The 23,433-nt window shown below is 34.3% G+C and overlaps 1 protein-coding gene across 2 annotated transcripts in view; it reads right to left on the bottom strand.

The window, feature by feature from the left end:
- Positions 1-23,433, bottom strand: part of LOC127963597 (cAMP-specific 3',5'-cyclic phosphodiesterase 4D) — a 108,063-nt gene that overhangs the window by 51,484 nt on the left and 33,146 nt on the right. The window lies entirely within an intron of this gene.

Here is a 23,433-nt window from a genome sequence, read left to right as displayed (position 1 = left end):
CTATCCACATGACGATATCAAATCTTTGTTTTTTCCTGTTGCCAGTGATATATTTCCTCTCGGACCACAAAGAGCAGGGCGCTAGAGTTCAGCAAGTATATACCGCCCAAAATCCTTCAGTGTTTCAATCACATCAGCTTTATCCACCTTTTTCCTGAACATTAAAGTCTGTTTTTGTTTTCCTGGTGTTTTATGTCAGTGATTCATGTACCTCAGGGGTACATCCAACTCCTTAAAAGAAAGGGCAATTTCTACACTTAGTAGGTCTCTAAAAGATGCTTTTTACAGTGATGCCATAGAAGAACCTTTCAACAAACAGTTCCAAAAGAACAATATTTATAAGAATCTAAAGAACCTTTTGTGCTTTTCCACAAATGTTTAAAGGTTCTTCATGGAACCATAGATGCCAATAAGAAACCTTTATTTTGAGAATGAAAATTCTGTCATCATTGTAATCAAACTCGCCCTTGAGTCATTCCAAATCCGTACTACTCACTTTTAGAATTATATTTCAAAAGGCGTCTGTGCTTTTTGGTCCATAAAATTAAAGTCAGTGGGGTACTATGTTGTTTTAGGCCCCACTGACATTCAATATATCTTTCGACAGAAGAAAATCAGGTTTTGCAATGGCATTAGTGCAAGTAAATGGTTTTTGTGTGAATCATCTGTTAAAATTTTTTACAAAAAATAGTCAGGGCAGTCGACAAAAAAAGTATTTCATAGAAACCCCTCACTTTCACACATATGCTCCTGCTCATATATTTAAAATATTTTTGTTTTGTTAATCCGTTATAAATAATTTTCTTATCTGGTGTTCATGGTAGAGGCAATGTCTCTCTTGAACAAAACATCCCTGGTGTGTGAGTGTGTGTTTGTGTGGGAGGAAAACACATTGCAGGCCTGGGTGAAACTACTGTTCATGTGCAGATCTACTTCCCTGTCGGCATGTGGTCATCCTCTTCGACCCCATAACGAGAGCTCCTGCTGCCCTCTTCGTTCCAGCAGCTAAAGCATATCGATTCGGTCAGTGAAAGCTGCACTCTTTAGCTGTTTAACACAACAAATGACACCTCAAACTGAGAGAGAGAGAGAAGACCTTGGGATACTGCACTGGGGTATGGTGACAATACAATTTCTCTCTTTTTATCATATGTGATATGTTTTTAGCAAAAGCAAATATGGGTCAAAATGTTTATTTTTATTTTAAGGCAAAAATAATTAGGTTATTAAAGGGATAGTTCACCCAAAAATTTAAATTCTGTCATCATTTACTCACCATTATGTCATTCCAAACCTGTATGAGCTGAGTTGAGAAGATATTTTGTAGATTGCTGGTAATCAACCAGTTGGTGGTTCCCATTGAGTTCCATAGTAGGAAAAGAAATACTATGGAAGTCACTGGGAACCACCAACTGTTTGATTACCAGCAATCTTCAAAATATCTTTTTATGTTCAGCATAAGAAAGCAACTCATACAGGAATAAATGATGACAGAATTCCATGTTCCATCATGTTGCATGAAGATATTTTTTAAATTACTTACTGTAAATATATCAAAAGCCCTATTCGGACGGGACTGGGTTTTACAGGGGGTCGTTAGAGAAATCTGCGTTTCACAGACGTACTTGGTGATTTTAATCCCGTCCGAATCTGCCACGTCTGTGTTTTTCTTACACAACCTCTGTGATAATTCCAGAGCAAATGACCTACTGTTTCTCAGCAAACTCAGTGATCCTCTGAGAAAACTAATCCCGTCCGAATGTGAATGTTTGTGATTGCCGGTGATATCTTATTTCACAACGCGTTTCCTTGTGTGTTTTGGCCAACGTGAATTACCGTTAGATGCTCTTACCGCGCGGATGTTTGATATTTGCTTAGCGGCAAATAAATAATAATAAAAAAATAATAAAATCAAGAGCAAGATCACGTAAACTGTTAATACCGGCTATTGAAATATCAGCATCAGGTAAGATTACTCACGTTCATTTATGTACTCAGTTACATAATGTTTTAATTACATTTAATAAAAAAAAAAATTAAAAAAAAAAGGAAAACAAGTTTAACTAAAGGAACCACACATTAACATGGTTTTGTTATACTAGCCATTTAGTATTTATTGTGTAATAATACTAAGGTAATCATTCTGAATGAATTAAATGCACGCATACAGAGCGCGTGATCTCTGTGACGCCCAGATGCACAAATCAGACCCTTCCACCTCTGTAATAAACACGGAGATGTTAGTCCTGTCCGAATTGGTACATGAAAATCACAGACGTCAGGTGGTAAGAATCAAAACTCAAACGTAGTTTAGAAAACTAGTCCCGTCCGAATAGTGCTAAAGCTTAATTTTTGATTTGTAATCTGTCTTGTTAAGAACTTCATTAAGGCTTAAAGATTTTCAAACAGTTGTATCTCGGCCAAATATTGTCCTATCATAACAAACCATACCAATGGAAAGCTTATTTATTCAGCTTGTATAAATTTTAATTTAAACAATAAAATTACTCTTCTGACTGGTTTTGTGGTCCAGGGTCACATATATCCACAGAGACAGACTAGCAGCCATCTCATCATACCTATTTTATTCTATTTTCCTATCCTCTAAATATCACCAAAACTGGCACCTGCCAACAAATGATTCTAGAAATTTTGGAGTCTTTAAGAATTCTCATATGCACACCCGGGTTTGGATTATTAAAGAGTAGGTCATGTGGGTTTTTTAATAATATCTTTTTTGCAGTTTATAACATAGCTATCCTTAAAGCTGCTGTAGGCAACTTTTGTAAAAATATATTTTTTACATATTTGTGAAACCTGTCATTATGTCCTGGCAGTACAATATGAGACAGATAATCTGTGAAAAAATCAAGCTCCTCTGGCTCCTCCCAGTGGTCCTATTGCCATTTGCAGAAAGTCATCCGCTCCCGGTAAAAAACAACCAGAGCTGCGGTCCGTAACTTTGTTTGTGTTCAAAATGTAGAAAAATTTATATAATAAGCGAGTACACCATGAATCCATTTTCCTAACCGTGTTTTTGGCTTGTCCTGAATCACTAGGGTGCAGCTATAATAAGTGTTTATATTCGGACTTTTTTAGATTGCTTCGGTGGTACCGCGGCGGAGTAACCCAGTACCGTTGTGATTCTTCATAGACATAAACAGAGAGAAGTAGTTCCGGCTATGATGTTCTTCCGCAAGACGCAAGCAGTTCTGTTTATTAACCGCTAGAGCGTCAAAAGTTACCTACCGCAGCTTTAAATGAAAACAATCTACAAAGTTGTTAATCAAAAAAGTGCATGATAAATAAAGATACTGTCTCTCAAAAGAGAAAGTCAGTTCTGAATGGCCTTTAACAGGTCATCATATTGTCGAACCTTTTGCCTGTTACCGATATACGTCACTGGGTAACACATTTGCATAATCCCGCCTGTCCGTGAAATACAAACACAGTCTTACCCGCCCACAAAGACTTCCACTAGTTTTGTTTGAATCATGTTGAGAAGACACTGTGTTCAAGGATACCACAGAAATACAATCCGAACCTTTTGTTGTGTGCATGTCATTTTACCAAGGACTGCTTCTCTAATCTTTGTTGGGTTCTAATCTTCTTTATTTGGACTTGGTGTTTGTATTTTATGTCATTATTATTAGAATGGATTGGAGCACTATATAGTTTTATGTAAAGGTAATTTGTCAGTGGTAGCACTCGCTAGCTGGCTCAACGACTCCTCTCTGGGCCAATCACAACAGGCATGGCCAGCTGACCAATCAGAGCAGAGTAGGCTTATGGAAGGGAGGGGTTTGCTCCAAACTTGCTTGGAACAAATCGTTTCAAAATCATTGGCAAATGACTTTAATATTAAATGTATATTCTGAGAAAATTACAATGTTTTTTGACCTTAGATGCATTTAACCTGTTGTAAGGGACTCCAACATAATATTAGGACACTTCAAAATATCATATGATCTGCTCTATAAATAAAAGACGCCCTACAAACAGTAATATTGTAAAATATAACTGCAGTTAAAAATACGTTTTCTATATTAATATATTTTAAAATGTAATTTACTCCTGTGATGGCCAATCTGAATTTTCAGCAGTATTACATGATCATAGAATTCATTCTAATATGCTGATTTAGTGCTCAAGTAATATATCTTATTATCTTTATTATTTTATTTTGTAAAAGTCTTTACTGTCAATTTTGATCAACTTAATCTATTTTGAATATTAAAGTATCGATTTGTCAAAAAAAAAAAAAAAAACTTTTTAAATGTTCCATATCATGCAGTTGGATTTCACATGATCGAACAAAATAATCTGTCAACATTAGCTAAAACTGACAGGAAACAGGCATAGAAGAGAATTTTAAAAAGTCTCCTGGAAGTAAATTAGAATACAGAATTGAAGAGAGAGTTTCTTTCTTTGTGAAAGTAAGTTTAAATTATATTCAGCAGTGGAACTCTTTGATTCTTGTCACAAAATAGCTTATTTGCTGTTGTACAATAAAGGCATTGTAGGATTTATGCACTAAAAACCTACACACTTGTTTAACACAGTAGTTCTCAACTGATTTAACAAAGTGGCTATTGTTCAATGTACAAAAGCAAACAAAAACCCTTAAAATATTACCATGAATAGCATAGACCCAACAATAAGCAACTCCTGAACCGTAACAATAAACATCTGAATTGGAAATCTGACAATTTTGCAAATGCATAAACAATAGCCAAAGTGTGCCAAGTTTTACAGCCTATCATGTGAAACAAACTTAATGCTCCTGAATATACTAAATGCACAGCTTATCGCATAAATACTGTACATCAATGATGTGTTTATGGATGATTTTGCTCTTTGCATAATTCATCACAAAACACAAGTTGGTAGACACAAACATTTATATCTTTATTATCTTATTTATTGTTTTCTCCTAATTATGCATGATAAAATTGTTAGTTTCATCTCTTTCTTTCTCCAGCAGTTCATGACCCTTTCATTAAAGCCCTACACCCATTATCAGATCACAATCCACCACTGCTTTAGCTACCGTCTGCTATAATATATCTATCAAATGGTGATTTATAAAACTGCTTAAAATAAACTCCCTGTTCTTTCCTTCAAATGCATTTGCATCAGGTATGCCACATATCACATAAGTCAAATTTTTTACTCTTTGTTGCATAACATCCTTTAGGATAAAAGCTTTTAGTGTTAAAAATCCAAACAGCATAAATTTATAGATGCACCACTGAACTGCAACCTGGTTATAGTGCATTATGCAATAGCTTCTTTCCTTTTTTTTTTACTCATGATCTGTGACCATTATCAATCTCCACCATTTCCACTTCATTCACTTGTTAATTCAGTGCACTTACTGACAGCGAGAGCTAAATGAAATGCATTCTGGTATTTGCATTGGGCGTGATCACTGAAGAGTGAGAGATGGAGATGTTATGACTGGGGCTGCTCACACTACTCCTTCTCCCAGCCCCCAAAATAGACTTTCTGCAATGCGCCAGCGGTCCTTATCTTCCTGTCTGAAGTTTATTTTATCTCGCTATAGTGGGATCTTTCTCCCCCTTTCAGTGCTGCTTTACACATTTCATTTTAACAAAGAGGGCCACCAGGAAAGAGTCACATAGCAGCACCTGAGGTCTTAAAACAAAAGCACTTCATAAACTTAGGCCCTTAAAAGCATCATGACCGAAGGGTGATCTTTTAGACTATTAGCTCAGGTCTTACAGATTCATAGGAGTCTATAAACAACTGCATGGTTTCAGTAAAGGTCCTAAGAGAAGAACAACCTTTACTTACCAACATATTGCTAAAAACTACACACATCATCATATTCCTCATCAACTTATTCATCAGTGCTGCAACAGCACTGTTTAATTTACAGTGCAAAACAGACAAAACAATGACTCTAAAGAACTGGTTCCTTTTAGCTAATCAAACAACACGCTGCGCAACCAGGGTAGTCTGATTCACAAACGAATCTTATGAACTGGTCCTTTTTAGTGAATCAAAAACAAACAGTGCAACAAAACAATGAATCTTATGAACCAGTTCTTTTTGGTGAATCAAACAACATACTGCACAACCAGGGTAGTCTGATTCACAAATGACTCTTATGAACTGGTACTTTTTAGTAAATAAAAAAGAAACAATGACTCAGTCCAGTTCTCAAACATAGAGTACGGGTTCTTCAGTTTTTTAGGTGAATCAAAAACTCAAACAGCTCAAATTACTCTAATGAGACAGCTTCCAAATAAGCAGGAGCATAGTTACTGACCGGTTGTTTACAAGACAGTGTGTAGTTAAAGTTGCAAAGAAGACATTTTGTCAATATTTCATGAAAATAAATAACTGAAACCACATTTTTTGTTTGTTTAGTACTGTTTTCTAATGCATAGTTAAGGCCAAGTATTGGGTTAGAATTATGCTGCTTCTAAAAAGACTGTGAAAAGTAATTAAAATCAGACTTTGGCAAGGATAGTTTTTAAAGATGATTTATTTTTTAAATAATCTCATTAGTTGTCGATGGAACGGTATTTATTTTTTTCAAAATATTTATTACTTAATAGATTCATTGGAATCATAAAGGTACATGAATTGTTAAGATGAACTGGAACTAGAAGCATTTAATTCTTCATGATTCCCATCCATAAATGAGTCTAATTTACATAGAAAGAAGGTTTGCTTGCTCTGAATGACAATTACTTCATTTAAATACTGACAACGTAATACATTTTGTCTTGCATTTCTTAACATTTTGAAATTGCTGTTCAGGAAAATGTTCTCATAATTGATTATAGGTGTTCAACATGACTCATAAAAATAACAACATCGACATATGCACAGGAAACCCGGGTATGTTTCAACCTGTAATGACAGCCACAAGATGTAAAACAAGGCATAATGTACCGTTGTTAATGAAATACATGTAAATGAGCTCTTGAGTAAATCATATGAAACATAACCTGTCTGCAAAAGTTATAACCCAATTTCTGTGCCTGAAAGAAGCCGCAGCCGAATATCTTTGTTATATTGCAGGCGCTAATGAATTACTCACGTCCAGAGACTAATTTGCATAATTCCAATTCTCACCCAAAGGCATTATACTGGCTTTTTTATGATTCCTGAATTCTATTACTGTTGTGAAAACAAAACCCCACTGTGTAAAGAAGGTGAGAGATGGTGAAATAAATTGAGAGAAATCTTCAAAGAGCCAGTGGAATGAAAAGGAAGATAATATCATGGCTATCGATGTCATCATGTCTCGTCTGCTATCTGTCCTCAGGACTGTGTAATTACTGTCACAATGTAATTAACCTTCACCTCGTCTTGATGGATACTTGGGTGCTCACAGCATATTGGCGCCGACAATGGATGCAAGTGTACAGCCATGTCTGATAACGGTCTGAGAGATGATTGGGTGAACCGCAGGTGGCATTTAAATGTCATGGGTCAAAATGCTACATGAGTAAAGAAGTAATACATCCTAACATCAAAAGAAAAAAATCTATATATTATATCGAAATATTACAATTTATTTTAAAAAAGTAGATTCTATGAATACACAAGTACATTTTTTATTATGTTTTATTATTATTAAACATTAGTTTATTATATATATATATATATATATATATATATATATATATATATATATTAGGGCCGGGACTTTAACGCGTTAATTGAGATTAATTAATTACACAAAAAATAATGCGTTAACTAAGATTAATTAATTACAGAAAAAAATTCCCGCGTTTTTAATAACTTATTTTTGCACCACGGAACGTTTCTCACTGGATGGTTATTGAGAGTTGGAATTAGTATGTTATGGCCTCTTAAGCAACAGAGAGATGTTTTCTAATAGTCAGTGTTTCCAATGTTCTGAATGTAATTGACAGTATTGTGTTTTACTTAAAAAAACACCTTACAGAAGGTTCCAGCACCTATAAGCTTCCTGAATTTCTGAAATGTAATATTTCTAAATTGTTTCTAAATATGCTATTGCTACACTTCATGGCAAAAATTGCACTGGTCTGCTAGACTTGGTTGAACAAAAATAAACAATATTTTGTTGCTTAAGCTTATGTATTCAGTCATTATTCAATGGTATACTATAAATCCATGTGAAAAAAATTACTTCTCACTGTTCTCAGGTCAAATATTTATATGCGATTAAAATGCGATTAATTTCGATTAATTAATTACAAAGCCTCTAATTAATTAGATTATTTTTTTTAATCGAGTCCCGGCCCTAATATATATATATATATATATATATATATATATATATATATATATATATATTAGGGGTGTAACGGTACGGAAAAATCATGGTTCGTTAAGTACCTCGGTTTTAAAGTCACGGTTCGGTTCATTTTCGGTACAGTAAGGGAAAGAAATGTAAAGATTAAACTACAGGTTGTTTATTACTATACATTTTTTTAAAATACTTTTTAATAAAATATATATAAAATAAAAAAAGAATAAGAAATAAAATACTGCTGCAAAGTTCTCCACTAAATAAAATACTCTCAGTCTCAAACCAATCCCAGCTTGTAGGCCTGCTTCACCAGAACCGTGCCGTGCCTGCTGCTGTAGTTGACAAGGAGACCACCGACAGACCCGGCTCTTGTCTTCATGACAACAATATCTATACTTCATGTTGAGCATAAATATTAAGCCTACTGATAAAGGACACCGTCAACAGTATTGATGGCAAAATAGACTACGTATGTTTGACAGGTGCAATATTTGAAAATCGATAATTATTCATTTATTTTTAAAATTACATTTATATCTGAATTTATGTCAACCTATAGACTTTCAAACATCAAAGTGTCATGAATTAATATGTATCTGTGTACAAAATGACATATAAACATATTTTCCTAATCTATTTTGCCTGGAAACGCGTGGAAAATAGGCGTCGGTTCTATTTCTAGCATGCACGCCTTTTCCACGCGGCTCGAGCTGCGTCTGAGATGCGCATCTCATGCAGGCAGTCTGCAAGCTCTAACCTGTTAACATGGGAGCCGCACGCAGCTGAGACGCTTGCGCCACGCATCCAGTGTGTCGCCGGCCTTAGAATCAGCTGCAGGGCGGGATTTGCGATGAACGCGGAGACTTCCACCACTTAATATGTTCGTTTGGAAACACGAAAATGTACTTATTTTCCGCGCACAAAATACTGCATTCCGTCATTCGGTACACACGTGCAACGAACCAAAAGCCCTGTACCGAAACGGTCCGGTACGAATATAAGTACTGTTACACCCCTAATATATATATATATATATATATATATATATATATATATATATATAATTTATTTTTGTGAGAACAACTTTAAAATACATATGAAAAAGTTTAAATTATATAAAAATTTTAAAGGGTGGAGGGAAGGTACATACTGTATGACCAATGCCTACTTTAGCGGAAAAAATATCCAGCAATGGCTTTAGGAAATGACTGTTTTCAATACTGTGGAGGTGGAATATTTCTAATATTTCAAAGGCCCTTACTGAGAAAATGTTTAGCCAGGACTCCATTTATTATGCTGTTTATCACGACTGCAATTATTATTTTTTTTGTGTCCTACAGTGACATGACAGAATTTATCCCACAAGGCGTTTAACAATTACCGGCACGCAGCGCTGATTCGCATTATTCAAATCATCCCTTTGTGCAAATCCAAACCCGTTTCACCGTGACACCACTGTATCCTCCTCCTCACCGGTGACTCTGGTCAGAAACAGATGTGGAAACCCACATGTTCGCTGCTCAACACCCAGTAAACAAGCCCTCTGGTGCTACACAAACAGCCAACCAATAAGTCTTTATCTCACCTCAGTCCATCAGTCCCATTTTTCCAATTCATTAGCTATAATCACATTGAATGACTCTTTATCGAGTTTCCCACCTCCAACGCCTACGGCAGGAGAAACAGGGAGAATCGTGGAAAGCCATGAAAACAGAAGTAAATATAAATAGCAGAAGGAGCTGAATTAATGTGAGAGAAAACAGATAAAGAGATAGGGTGCACGATCAGGCAGCGTCTGGGAGAAGGGGCCAAAAACCAACTTGCTCATTGTTATTCGTGCTGATGCGGCTCTCGCTGTCTGCCACCTCATCAGCTTATGGTACCAAGCTGCTTCAAAGGCAAAGCTAGCATTTGAATTATGTTTTCCATTAATTATTAATTTATTTGTACATTTATAAGGGTCGTAACATGCTATAATTTCTACTCATCATCTAAATGCACAGGGGAATTGAGTCGTGATGCAGGGCTTGGTAAATGTAAAATCTGCTTCAACTGGACACATTAAAAAAGCATATCATATAATGCAAGCTCATGCTGGAGCACTAGCTGTGAGGAAGACCCTGGTAGTCGAGGAGATTGATGAATTATTCAGTGCTTGCCTCATAGATCCTTGTGGCCAGTGTGAACAAGCTGTTTTGTAACTTCGGCTGGGCGGGATGTGGAAAGAGATTTATTATTGATTCCGTCTTAAAAAAAAACTCATCCTCCATAATCCCTTGCTGTATTAAACAAAAACATCCTTGATACTAATTAACATGAGTATAAACCTTAATAATCATACGAAAAAACAAAATAAAATATATTAAATAAATTCAATTAAAAATGTAATGCTAAAATATATATATATATATATCCTGAAAAATCATGATTTTTTTACTGAAGACTTCAGTTAAAAATCTGCTTTGCCATCACAGAAATAAAATAAATTTTTAAGTATATGAAAATAATAAAAAAATATATTTTAAATTTTAATAATATTTCACAACCACTGTTTACTGTAATTTTGATCAAATAAATATAGTTTTGGTGAGCATAAGAAAAATTACAAATAAATAAGATACAAAAATAATAACTTTTGCACTGTAGTGTATTTATGAAATTATTCTGAGGTGTATAAATTCATAATACAGTGAATTTAAAAAGTAAAAAAAACAATGCAATATATTTAGTATACTACTCATAATATTTTTTGCATGCAGTAGTACAGTATTCAAAAAAGTGTACAAAATATAACTAGAGCACACTACAATTCCCATATTGTATTGTATCCCACAATACAATGCAGTAAGCTTTACATTAGTGAAGAAGCAGCATTATTGGATGAAAGTTAATATACCACAATAAATAAAAAAATAAAAACAATTAAATGTTACAAATAAAAAATTAATAACAAAACTATGAACTAAACTCCACCCCCAAAATGTAGCAAGTAAAGATGTAAAGTATTCTAAAGTTCAAAATGTTTATTGTAACATACCCTACACTGCATTGCAACGTTTGCAGTGTAAGCAATTTGCTAATATTCCATTCCATCTCCTAACACTTCAGCAGTCAGCAATTCAGTGCTCTCTTAAGCACAGCTATTAAACCAAGGAGATGCGTGGGGCTCGTTTCTGCTCCAAACGATCAGAAATAGCATCAGTCAGGGGATTTCACCAAGTGTACACCGACATTATACAGCGCAACGGGTACAATTAGCACAGTGCTTATGGGCTGCAAAGGTGGTAAGTGGCTTTCTTTCTCTCTCTCTCACACAGATACTATCAGCACCTCTGTCAGACAGCCCTAATCACCGACTCGCTCCACAGATGACTGCTCATTCATCTGCTCTCAAAAATTAGATTAAGAACCAAATTCAAAGGTGAAGTGTGGAATTCCTAGCGCCACCAAAAAGAACAGAGTGCTGTAGTGATTACGTATATTTGCAGTTATAGCATTTTGGAAATTATAACCATCACCCTGGTTCCCTTGATAAAAAACATGCCATGAAATGCTGTCTTTAACAGTAAAATAAATTACACATAACAAAAATCAAACAGCAAGAGCAGAGCCAGTGTGGAAGCATTACTGAACAAGGAGCGAAAAGGAAGTTCAGGAAAAGAAAGAAAGATGCAGTCAAGTGTAAGGAGAAAACAGAGGTGGGAAAGGGACACTGCATACCCAATATAGCTGCAAAGCCATTAAAACAGACTACATCCAATGCTTTGACAGACTATGGTGGCCACCCGGTGCATTAACGACAGCACACAAATAGCACAGTCCTGATTAAATAATGCGACTGGCTCTAACTGTGCACTCGTTGCATAGAAGTGAGTGCTGAAGAGGCAGATGAGAGACTCGCTCTTCGCTGAGAAGGTAGCGTTGTCAAAGGGGAACATTCAGCAGCTGTTGACTATCGATCTGTTGATCTTTCATGCACTGAAACCTCGCACCTCAGTTCTCTGCATGCAGATCTACGCTGAATCACGGCCTTTATGGAGATATTTTTACCACAGCATGATTAACAAAGGCATAACATATTCAAACTAAAGATTAAAACTCTGCAAAGCTACTGTACCAGCTATAAAACACCTCAAAACAAAATATCTGCTATGCACTTTGCACAATCTAAGATGTACTTGTATTAAGGCCTGTATCTAAAATGACTTTGATGAATTGTTAAACATCTCTCAATTATTGTTCGCTATTGCAAATGAAATAAAAAATAAATATTAGAACAGAAACAGAAACAGATTTGGAGAAATGTAGCATTACATCACTTGCTCTTCTGCAGTGAATGGGTGCCGTCAGAATGAACGTTAAACTGCTGATTAAAACATCACAATAATCCACTCAAGTCTTTTGAAGTACTGTAAAAGCTGCTTGTTTGTAATGATTTCATCATTAATGGGCTTTTCAAACTCTCATTCTGATGGCACCCATTCACTGCATTGGATCCATCAGTGATCAAGTGATATAATGCTATATTTCTCCAAATCACTTCTGATGAAGAAACAAACTAATCTACATCTTAGATAGACTGAGGGTAAGACATAATACCATAATATTGCCATAATATTTGATTTTAGATTACATTTTTTATTTATTTTAAGCAGAACTGTAAATATTTGTAATACTGGCCCTTTATCAGTTATCAATAACAGCATAAAAATAATTATACATACATTTACCAGCATTTTCACAACTTAGCACTGCAAACCAGTCGGCAGGATTTGATTTGCACTGTGAAAATGGGTTACAAAACACATTATGAGCAAATCTGCACTATTAGCTGATCTGCATAATTCCTTTAGCGAATCTGGTGCTAAACCTACGAAAATGGTTCACTTAAACAATGTCACACCCTCAGCCTACTATTATTTTTAAAAATATATATTTTTTCCTAAGCTGTATAAAATCTCAAAAACAAAACAGAGCATGTATTACAGATATGAGGCTTTGCATGATATCAGTGTAATAAGTAATTATGATAACACATGGTGTCATAAATATTGTAACCTTACAGGCTTGAAGATTCATACATAATACATTCATCTCTATGGTGGGGTCTAAAAATAAGGCTCTTTCCTGGCGGTAATAATTCATTGTGGATTCTGTCTCTTTATGTTAACAGACAGCTCTTTTCCAGGATGATGGCTCTGGCTTGAAAGGACAATACAGTTGGGGAACTATTCAAATGAGTGACATTTCCAGGAAGAAACGAATGCTGGACGCACCAAGAAATGTCATGCTTTGGTATTTTTGTTAATTGGACAAATTCTTGCCACATGACTGCTCAGTAATTAGTTACTCCTCACCAGCATTTATCCTGACTGCTGGCTAAACTATAGTCTTCTGTTTTCCAGTTTGTGTTTTGGGACCCAGATTTTCCCTATGGATTCCTGCCTCCTACTGTGCTAGAATAACCATAATCCTTCATTAAACTACAATTGAGATTAATAAATAATTCACACTGAAAAGTTGCAGGTGGTTTTTGTGGAATGAATAAAACTTTATAAATGATTTTACATTTGTACAAAAAGTTGTTTACATTTGTAATGTCATTTTTGCAACTTATTAGCAGATCAAGTTCTGATGCCAGCTGATTGACCTGCTAAACTAGCTTGGACAGAATAAAAAAAATATATTATAATGATTTTATTTTGCAGTTGCAATTAAGCAGACAAACTGACATTGATAATAAAAAAGAAATGTTTCTTAAGCACCAAATCAGTATATTAGAATGATATTTGAAGAATCATGTGACACTGAAGACTGGAGTAATGATTCTTCAACTTTGCATCACAGGAATAAATCACACATTAAAATATATTAAAATAGAATGCAGGTATATTAAATTATATATAATAAATAATATATCTAATATAAATAATATTTTGCAATATTACTGTTTTTTTACAGTTTTTTTGGTCAAATAAAACAGAAATCAAAAATATTATATAACTCAAACTTTTGAGTGGTAGTGTATCTTTACCATATTGTTTATATAATGCTCAAAATTCTTTTTTTTTGTTTTATTTCTATAAATTAAAATTAAAATTAAATTAAATAAATTTAAATTTATGCATTTAGCAGACGCTTTTATCCAAAGCGACTTACAGTGCATTCAGGCTATCAATTTTTACATATCATGTGTTCCCAGGGAATCGAACCCCCAACCTTGCGATTGCTTGAGGTCCAAAAGGAGTTGGACTCTGATATAATGATAAATGAACTGTCAGAAACAGTTCAACAAATGTCTGTTGCTAAAGCCCCTGGTATTGACGGACTTCCAGCTGAATTTCATAAGAATTTTTGGCATGTGATTCAGGAAGATATGTTGGAGGTTTTTAAAGTATCTTTTTAAAAAAATGAACTACCAACTAGTTGTAAAAGGGCTGTGCTTTCGTTGTTACCTAAGAAAGGTGATCTTGGTCTTTTAAAAAATTGGAGACCAGTGGCATTGTTATGTACGGATTATAAAATCCTTGCAAAGTGTTTTCAAAAAGATTAAAAAAACACCTTGGGTCTTTGATAGAAAGGAATCAGACTTATTGTATACCAAATCGAACTATAATGGATAACCTTTTTCTTTTAAGAGATGTAATTGATTTAGCTTACATGGATAATGTAAATTTACTACCAGTTGAGCTACAGGAACACTATATATTATATTCTTTGGTATGGGTTCTAGGTTTGTATAGTTGCTTTTTTGTACTATTGCTTTCTTTGAAAAGAAAACTTAATTAAATTATTCAAATTTAAATGTAATCTCGACATTAATATCTATTTTTATACTCAACATTACAATGTTAAACATTATACATTTACTTATATCATTTAAAATGTATTTTTTAATTCATTATTTAAAATTATTTATTCATTTATTTATTATCACATTGACCAAAAATGTCATATCTGGCACTTCCCATAAAACAGCAAAAACCAGCAAACCAACATGTTTTTTTTTTTTCATAAAGGTTTTACTCAGCACAATCGGAGCTAAAATGAAAAATCTAAATCTTAAGTATTGCTCTCACTGAACGGTCACTGTGTATTTTCAACAATCTGCAAACATTCATGCTTCCCCTCTCTCTCTTCATTTCTCTCTCTATATATCTAATTCACTCTCTGCACAGACCTTCTTACAAATGATAAATACCCTCTATAAGCACTAACAGCACTCTTGGGGCTGCAGTCTGTCCCTCTGTTACGCTAAACACAGTAATTCAACGTCTTCTGAATGTCTGCCAGGGCCAATTAAAAATCAGGAATTCAAACCACGTCTGCCACCAACAGCACACACACAAACAGGCAAACACAAAATCACACAAGCAAAAACATGCACGATATAAGAGTTTACCGACCACCAGGCTTCCCAGTAAACTCATAAAACATGGCGTTATGGATTATTAGGCTCAAGATATCTTATAATGCTTTGAACTTTTTTTTTTTTTTTTTTTGCATAGAAAATGTACATTTCCAAATTGCCTCTAACACTAACAAAAATTAACTGGAAAAGGAAATTCGCTTTATTGCTCATTTCTTTCCTCCCTTGCTTCTGGTCTTTCTCTCGTGTCTTCTGTTAATTTCTAGGCTCAGCAAAATTAGTTTAGAGTTCATTGCAAACAATTCAAACCATCTCTCACTAAAGTAAAAATTGATTTTCTTCAAAACTTTCAACTATTTACTCTACTGATAGCAGCTCAATTAGATCACAGTGCATACAGGAAAAGATAACTATCCTAATCCAGCATGCTTAAAGGAGATCTTGCTATTTCTGCGGGGTAGCCATGAAAGATATTTCACTACAGCTAAAAATAGCCCAACAGTGCATTTTAGCCGTTATTTCCGTGCATCATTACTTTGTTTTGATTCGATCTGCAATTAAATCAAGCACTCTGGGATTATGTGCACTGTTGCTGCTCACCATGGAAACCGGAGTTAATTCAATATGTGAAGGTTGCTTAAGTCAGTGCAACACTTCTACAAAGCACATAGCAACACCAGACTGATGGCGGGGTGATGCAGGTCTGTTATCTGTAACCAGTAATATGTGGAGAGGGGAGAAAAAAACGAAAACGAAGCCAGGTGATATCCATTCTCTATCGTGATGGCAAGCCCACTGCAAACAGATCCAAATGAATTTCTATAAATAGACTTTCTGAGAAAAGAGGGATCTTGGACCTCTCCTGTAATGATATACTGGTGCTAGGAGAGGGGCAACAATTATTTCTGAGCAAATGTTGACTCTACCATGCATTGGAGCATATTAACGTCTGCCATAGTTTTTGAAATGTAATTTAAAACACTGTTTGAGACTAGACTATTAGGCTACAATTAGGTCTTTTTAAGACTATATTTCAACTTAGCATTCCATTAAAACAATAGCTGACCCAAAAATGAACGTTTACCAAAATTACTTATAATGTATTCACTGTAGTTTGTTTCAGACCAGATTTGAAGATATTTAGCATTACATCACCAATGGATCCTCTGCAGTGAATGGGTGCCGTCAGAATGAGAGTCTAAGCAGCTGATAAAAACATCATAATAATAGACTCTAGTCTATCAGTTAATGTCTTGTGAAGAGATGAACAAATCCATCAAGACATTTTTAACTTCAAACCATTGCTTCTGGTCAAATACTTATTAGACCATAATATTCATAATATTGCTTTTCCAATGAACAAATCATCTCGCCTGAATCAGGAAAACAAAATAACCAAAACAGTTCTAAGCAAATATGCTGGTGGATTTAGATGAAAGAGGACTACAGGGGGATGAATGTTTTCACTGGAAGAAGTGTTATTTTAGATTATGAGCTATCAGAAAGACGGTTTGAAGTTAAAATGCCTTTTCACTTCATAAAATGTTAACTAATGGATTATTGTGTTTTTTATGTATATAAACTGTTTGGACTTCTGGCGGTACCCATTCACTGCAGAAGTTATGTAATGCTACATTCAAATAATGAAGAAACAAACTCATCTACAATAATGGATGGCCTGAGGATTAGTAAACATTCATAAAACATTTTTGTGAACTACTCCTAGCATCCCTAAGTGAAGTACTTTGAGATCTGGATCCCTTTTACAAGAGTTATTCTTATCCATTTCCCAAATCTGCTTTACAACTAATCACCAGATTACAAAACCACAAGTGTAGACCACATATACCTCAAGGCAGCGGAGCCATTGCTCAGTTTTGACAGAGGTCTAATGCGGTGAGCATGCAAGCAGTCGTAAAGAAGCTGTGATTTGTCAGCGCAAAGGTTATTCTGTCACCCCTCCCTCCCCCTAAAACACATAAGGGAACAGACAGGTTGACGTTAATGTTGTCTCTATTCTCCTTGGATTAAAGTGTCAGTCCGGCAGGAGCAGAAATAAATAACCTACAGCAGTAATGCAGGGGGCTCATTCTGTGTGTGCAGAGGAGGAGGTTATACAGCACCTGACATTTATCAGCTATTCTGAGACAAGAACCGGAAAAGTCTCTTTAGAGACAATTTCAGCTGATTTCAGCCTTACACCATCTGTTGAGTGGGAAAACAAAAATTACAATATACTGTATGGAATCTTACAGCCTGGGTTTATCTTGAAATGTTTAAAGCGCAAGTGTCGTATCTTCTCATGATGGGCAAAGGGATTTGGTAGATTTCTGCATGCATTATTGTGCAAACTCAGGGATGAACATCTCCATCAGTATGGAGAGCAGTCAATCAGCCCCATGAGCGTCATGCAGCCTTCATATTTTAATCAGGCAATTAGCCAGCCAGCTAAACTCCTCCATGCTCTCAGAGTTGAGGAGGTGCACATCAATTCTTCCCCTGTGAGTGATCCATGCTTTTCTGCGTTCATTATCTAATATGGTGAAAACACTCCAGTCACAATCAATTAGACGCACACACAAAATAAAGATACACTAGTGAAAGCGCCACTTTTAAGAGGCATTTGTTTGTAAATTGGACTGCATAAATCACGCTGTTTTTTTAAGGGCTATATTTTTGCTAGACCAGTGGCAGACAGAGAGTGTGTTTCAAGAAACCTGTTTAGAAACAGTCATTATTTTTACATACATTGGTGAAAATTAATGTTTTACAATGCAAATGTATTATTTTTATTAATAATAATGAAAAATTAATAAGCACTTTTCCAAAGTTCAAGATCATTGTGCAGAGTAGCAAAAACATAAACGTAGCAACATGCAAAATACAAAGAAATATAAAACTAAATTATCATCAAAAATTCAAATTTTTTGTTACATTTATCATTATTGTAAGGTATTGAAAAGTAAAAAAAAAACATGTAAAAGTTCACTCCAAGCTACAATATCTTAGATTAGATTAGTTCCTCCGACTGACGTACATATGGTCAAATATAATTTGTAATATTGTATATTCTCTGTGGTTGCAAATAAAGGAATAACAGAATCAGTCTCTAAACATTTCCAGGAATGAGCCTTTAAATGTTTTCAGAAGAAATCGAACGGTTGAAGTGGAAGATATATTGCATTCAAAATGTCATCCACAACATTGCGAGCACTCAGAGAGCAGAGAGACACAGCACGTACTGAGACGGCGGCCACAGGTCTCATCTGCAGCACAGCTAGGATTTTTCCTCCGCAATCATTACCTGGTGCTCCTAACAATAAACTTCATTGAGCCTTGACTTTAATTTTATGGGATTCTCAAAGCACAGCTGCCCCTTCACTGTTTCTTCTGATGGCCAGCAGGAAGGAGGTCACAGATTAGATTTTGACACAGATTTTTTTTGTTTGAGTCATACAGTTTAAATGTCAGCATTTAAAGGTTTCATATTCATGAAATATTCATTTCACTTTAGTTCACAATGTGAAAAACGTGACAAACATTAACAAAACAATTTCTCAAATGTATACATTAAATGATTGAACATTAATGATATCTGCAAAACATTTATGTTGCTTCTGTTCTGTTTACCATAAGGGGGTTATCAATGCTCTCCCTGCTCTATAAAAAATATTTATTTAAGCATGTATCAAACATAAAAAAATAAATAAATAAAATATTGTGGAAACTGTCCTTCACTGTAATATACACTACCAGTCAAAAGTTTTTGGGCAGCAAAATTTTTAATGACTTAAAAAAAAAAAATTCTTCTGCTCACCAAGCCTGCATTTATTTGATCCCAAATATAGCAAAAGCAGTAATATTGTGAAATATTTGCACAACTTAAAATAACTGCTTTAAATTTGAATATTTGTTTTTTAAGTAATTTATTCCTGTGATTTTAAAGCTGAATGTTTACCATCATTACTCCAGTCACATGATCCTTCAGAAATCATTCTTATATTATAATTTGCTGCTCAAAATACATTTAGGATTATTATAATGTTGTAAACAGCTAACTGTATATTTTTTTAGGTTTCTTTGATGAATAGACAATTCAGAAGAACCGATTTTATCTTAAATAGAAATATTTTGTAACATTAGAAAATTCTTTATCATCACTTTTGATTAATTTAATGCATCCATGCTAAATAAAAGTATTAATTTATATAATTTCATAATTAAATGATAAATATATAATGATTTAAATATACTGACTCCAAGCTTTCAAATGGTACAGTGTATAATGTCACAAAAGCTTTTTATATCAGATAAATGCTGATCTCTGGATCTTTCTATTCATCAAAAAATCCTGAAGAAAAAAATGTACTCAACTGTTTTAAATATTGATAATATTAATAAAGCAGCAAATCAGCATATTAGAATGATTTCTTAAGGATCATGTGACACTGAAGACTGAAGAAATGATTCTGAAAATATAGTTTTGATCACAGAAATAAATTAAATTTTAAAATATATTTAAATAGAAAGCAGTTATTTTAAATAGTAACAATATTTCACTATATTACTGTTTTTGCTATATTTTGGATTTAAAAAAAAATGCTTGATGAGCAGAAGTGAATTATAAAAAAATATATAATATATATATATATATATATATATATTACTGTCCAAAAACCTTTGGCTGGTATATGTTATATATTATTCAAATTTTTTAGAGTATGTTAGTTTATGAATTGTTTCTAAGCAATAATTTGTTTACAATTTTCTAAATATTAAACCATATCTAAATATTAAAACACATAATGTTTAATATAAAATATACTATTAAGTGTCAAAAATGTATAATAAAAATATTTGAGGGATGACTGTGTATGTCTCTTCAAGAAATGTTTTTATTTATAAGCTGAAAATTGTAAATCCAACACCAATTTGTTTCACTGTTATTATGAATACTGCCTACATTTTTATCATCACATTTTACATATGATAATTAAAATCATTTCCCCTGATATTAAAGTACTACAATAAAAAATAAGAAAAATATCAGCAATTTCATTAACTAAATTAACACTATAATTCTGTGTCCTAAACTGGTGCATCTGCTGTCCAAAATTTTCATGAACTGTAAAAATGTAATATAGGCTGAGATTATTAAGCAGTCTGTGTTCTGAACTCAGTACATGTCCTACGGAACAATCTTCCAAAGGTCACAAAATTAATAACTACACTGAAAGACTTCAAGTCTTCTCAAGAATATAGCTGAGTAGGTGTTCTTCTTAGTATCACATCTTAAATGAGTGGAAAGTGGTCGGTAATGAGATGTAGAAAGTGAACTGAGAGCAAAGATAAGGGTACATTTGTTTATTTATACAGTGCGGGAAAAGACTAAAATGTAATGTCTCTGCGAGAGATGACTAACAGGTTTCAAGTGCAGAGAGAAGCATGAAGATTGGACGATTAATCAATACCGCAGGATAAGGATTTCTCAGAGACTGCACATCCCACATGCACAGGGATGTCAGCAAGGAGCACCAACCAACTACTGAGAAAATAAAAGTGGATGAAAAAGATAACCTTCTCAATCTGTAGTTCTGACATGTGATAGAAAACGCAGGTTTCACCTCAAACATTCGCAGAAGCATTCAAATATTGAACCTGAAAAAGCACACAATGGCGTTGTTAAGATTTTACTTTGAAACATGCTAATTTGCTTCCAGGTTTGCAACTGAACAGCTGTAGCCAAAGCAACAAGCTTTTTTCAAAGCACAGGCTCCCAACAGAGTTTCTAGAACAGTGGTTTTGATGTATGAGTGGAGTCTGTAAAGTAAATTACATAAATAAATTCAAAGAAAAACTAAAAGAAAAATAAGTAATAACAAATGACACACATTCTCATTAGCACAAGTATTCAAGAAATAAAAAAGTATAATAAAACAGAAGAGGTACACACACAGCCTTTAAGAAATCTCTAAAAAGCAAATCTCCAGGAGTCATTTGGTTTTCACCTCTCACAAAACTCTTTCGGTCATCTCTGAAGAACTCTAGATGTGACACTTGATGCTGACACAGCCATGACTCCAAGAGATTCACTTTTTGGAGTTGGATAGCAAGTTGGACGCTGGGGGACTGCGTGGGTAAGTTTGTTTTATTTCTTTATTTATTCCTTTCAAATCCTGAATACATGAGCTAGTATGAAAATATGAAAATAGCACCAACACTGCTGCCCACTTTCAGTAAACAGAACAAGGAAGAGTTTACGTTCTTGATAAATGTAGAATTAAATATGTACTGTAATTAGACAATTCTTGTAGACTTTGGCTCTTCAAAACAATTAAGGTGACTGTGGGAGGCATTGTAGGGTGTGAAAAGATAGAGCTGATTCTAAATATATATACTAAATGATCATTAAAGACATTTATTGTGGATTTTTGTTATGTTTTTATACTCTCCTTCTGATGGCACCCATTCACTGCATATCAGTTGGTGAGCAAGTGATGTAATGTTAAATTTCTCAAAATCTTTTCAAATGAAAAACAAAATCAAAAGTAAATTTTCAGCAAATTTTTTATTTTGGGTGATCTATTTCATTAATATACGCACAGCTTCTCTAAGTGGCAGTATATTAAAAATAGCACATATAAAATATAAAATGCATATTATAATGTATCACATTAAATATTTAATGATACAACATATTATACATATTCTCAATATTACTATAATTTTTTATATATTAAATTCTAAATTTCAAAAATGTATAATATGAAATATAGTATTCAATATTTATAAAAAATATTATTAAACATAAAAGAATACATAAAATATAAAAAAAAATCAAGCAATTTTATTTTCCTCATAAATCAAAAGCCGCTATCCTTGAACAATGCAGTGGTGAATTATCCTTCTGGGTTGGACTCCTAATCAATGTCATCATGACTGAAAAGCTCTATAGAAAAACCATTTAACAACCAAACGCTGAAACACCTCCCGGGCGCAGGATACCACGATACGACTCTGGAATGACGACCGGAAAGCCCAGGATCACTTATGCATCATTTCCATTTCAAACTAAATTGTACCTTCATTTGAGTAGCCATGATCTGGTCGGTGCGCAGGGATAAATAAGGAGAATCTCTAGCAGTGAGAAGAACAAAGGTTAGGTTGGTTTCAATCAAAGCCTTGCTTTTCATTTCAAAGGACCGAAACAGTGGAGGGACACTGCAGCTCATTAGACCACAGCTTAATCAGTTCTCTAAAAAGCTTTGAAAGCGCAGCAGAGCATCTGGGCTGCCAATGCCCTTCCTTTTTCCTGCCCACATTAATTCATTATTTTCTCTTTTCAGGCAGCCCTCAGTTCTCCAATATTGTGCCAAGCCCAATCTCACACACAACACTCACAGTTCCTTCCGGGAGACCTTCAGCTTGCGACAAACCACCCTGAAAATCCACATACAGTTTAAGGATCCTTTAAGCACAAAGAAGTGGATGGCGACCTCTCTGTTATGATGTGGCCATGGAAACAGACTCGCTCTCAGACTGTAGTTCATCCACGGCAGCTCTGTTTGTTTGAGAATGGCTTTAATTCTATTTGGGAATAAATGATTGGTCTGTGAGTTAATTTAATTGATTAATAATTTAGAGAAGATTTAATTTAGTGTTTCCTCTGCTCAAATCCGACTTGCCGCTCATTACTGAGCAAATTACACATGGGTGGAGGAGATAGGGAAAATGAAGGAAAAGTAATTTGCATAATTACTGCTAATAAACACGTTGCACACTGCAG

The sequence above is a fragment of the Carassius gibelio genome, chromosome B8, assembly GCF_023724105.1.
Source record: "Carassius gibelio isolate Cgi1373 ecotype wild population from Czech Republic chromosome B8, carGib1.2-hapl.c, whole genome shotgun sequence".
Lineage (NCBI taxonomy): Eukaryota > Metazoa > Chordata > Actinopteri > Cypriniformes > Cyprinidae > Carassius > Carassius gibelio.
The sequence above is the reverse complement of the archived record's forward strand: the minus strand, read 5'-3'. Positions and strand labels throughout refer to the sequence as shown.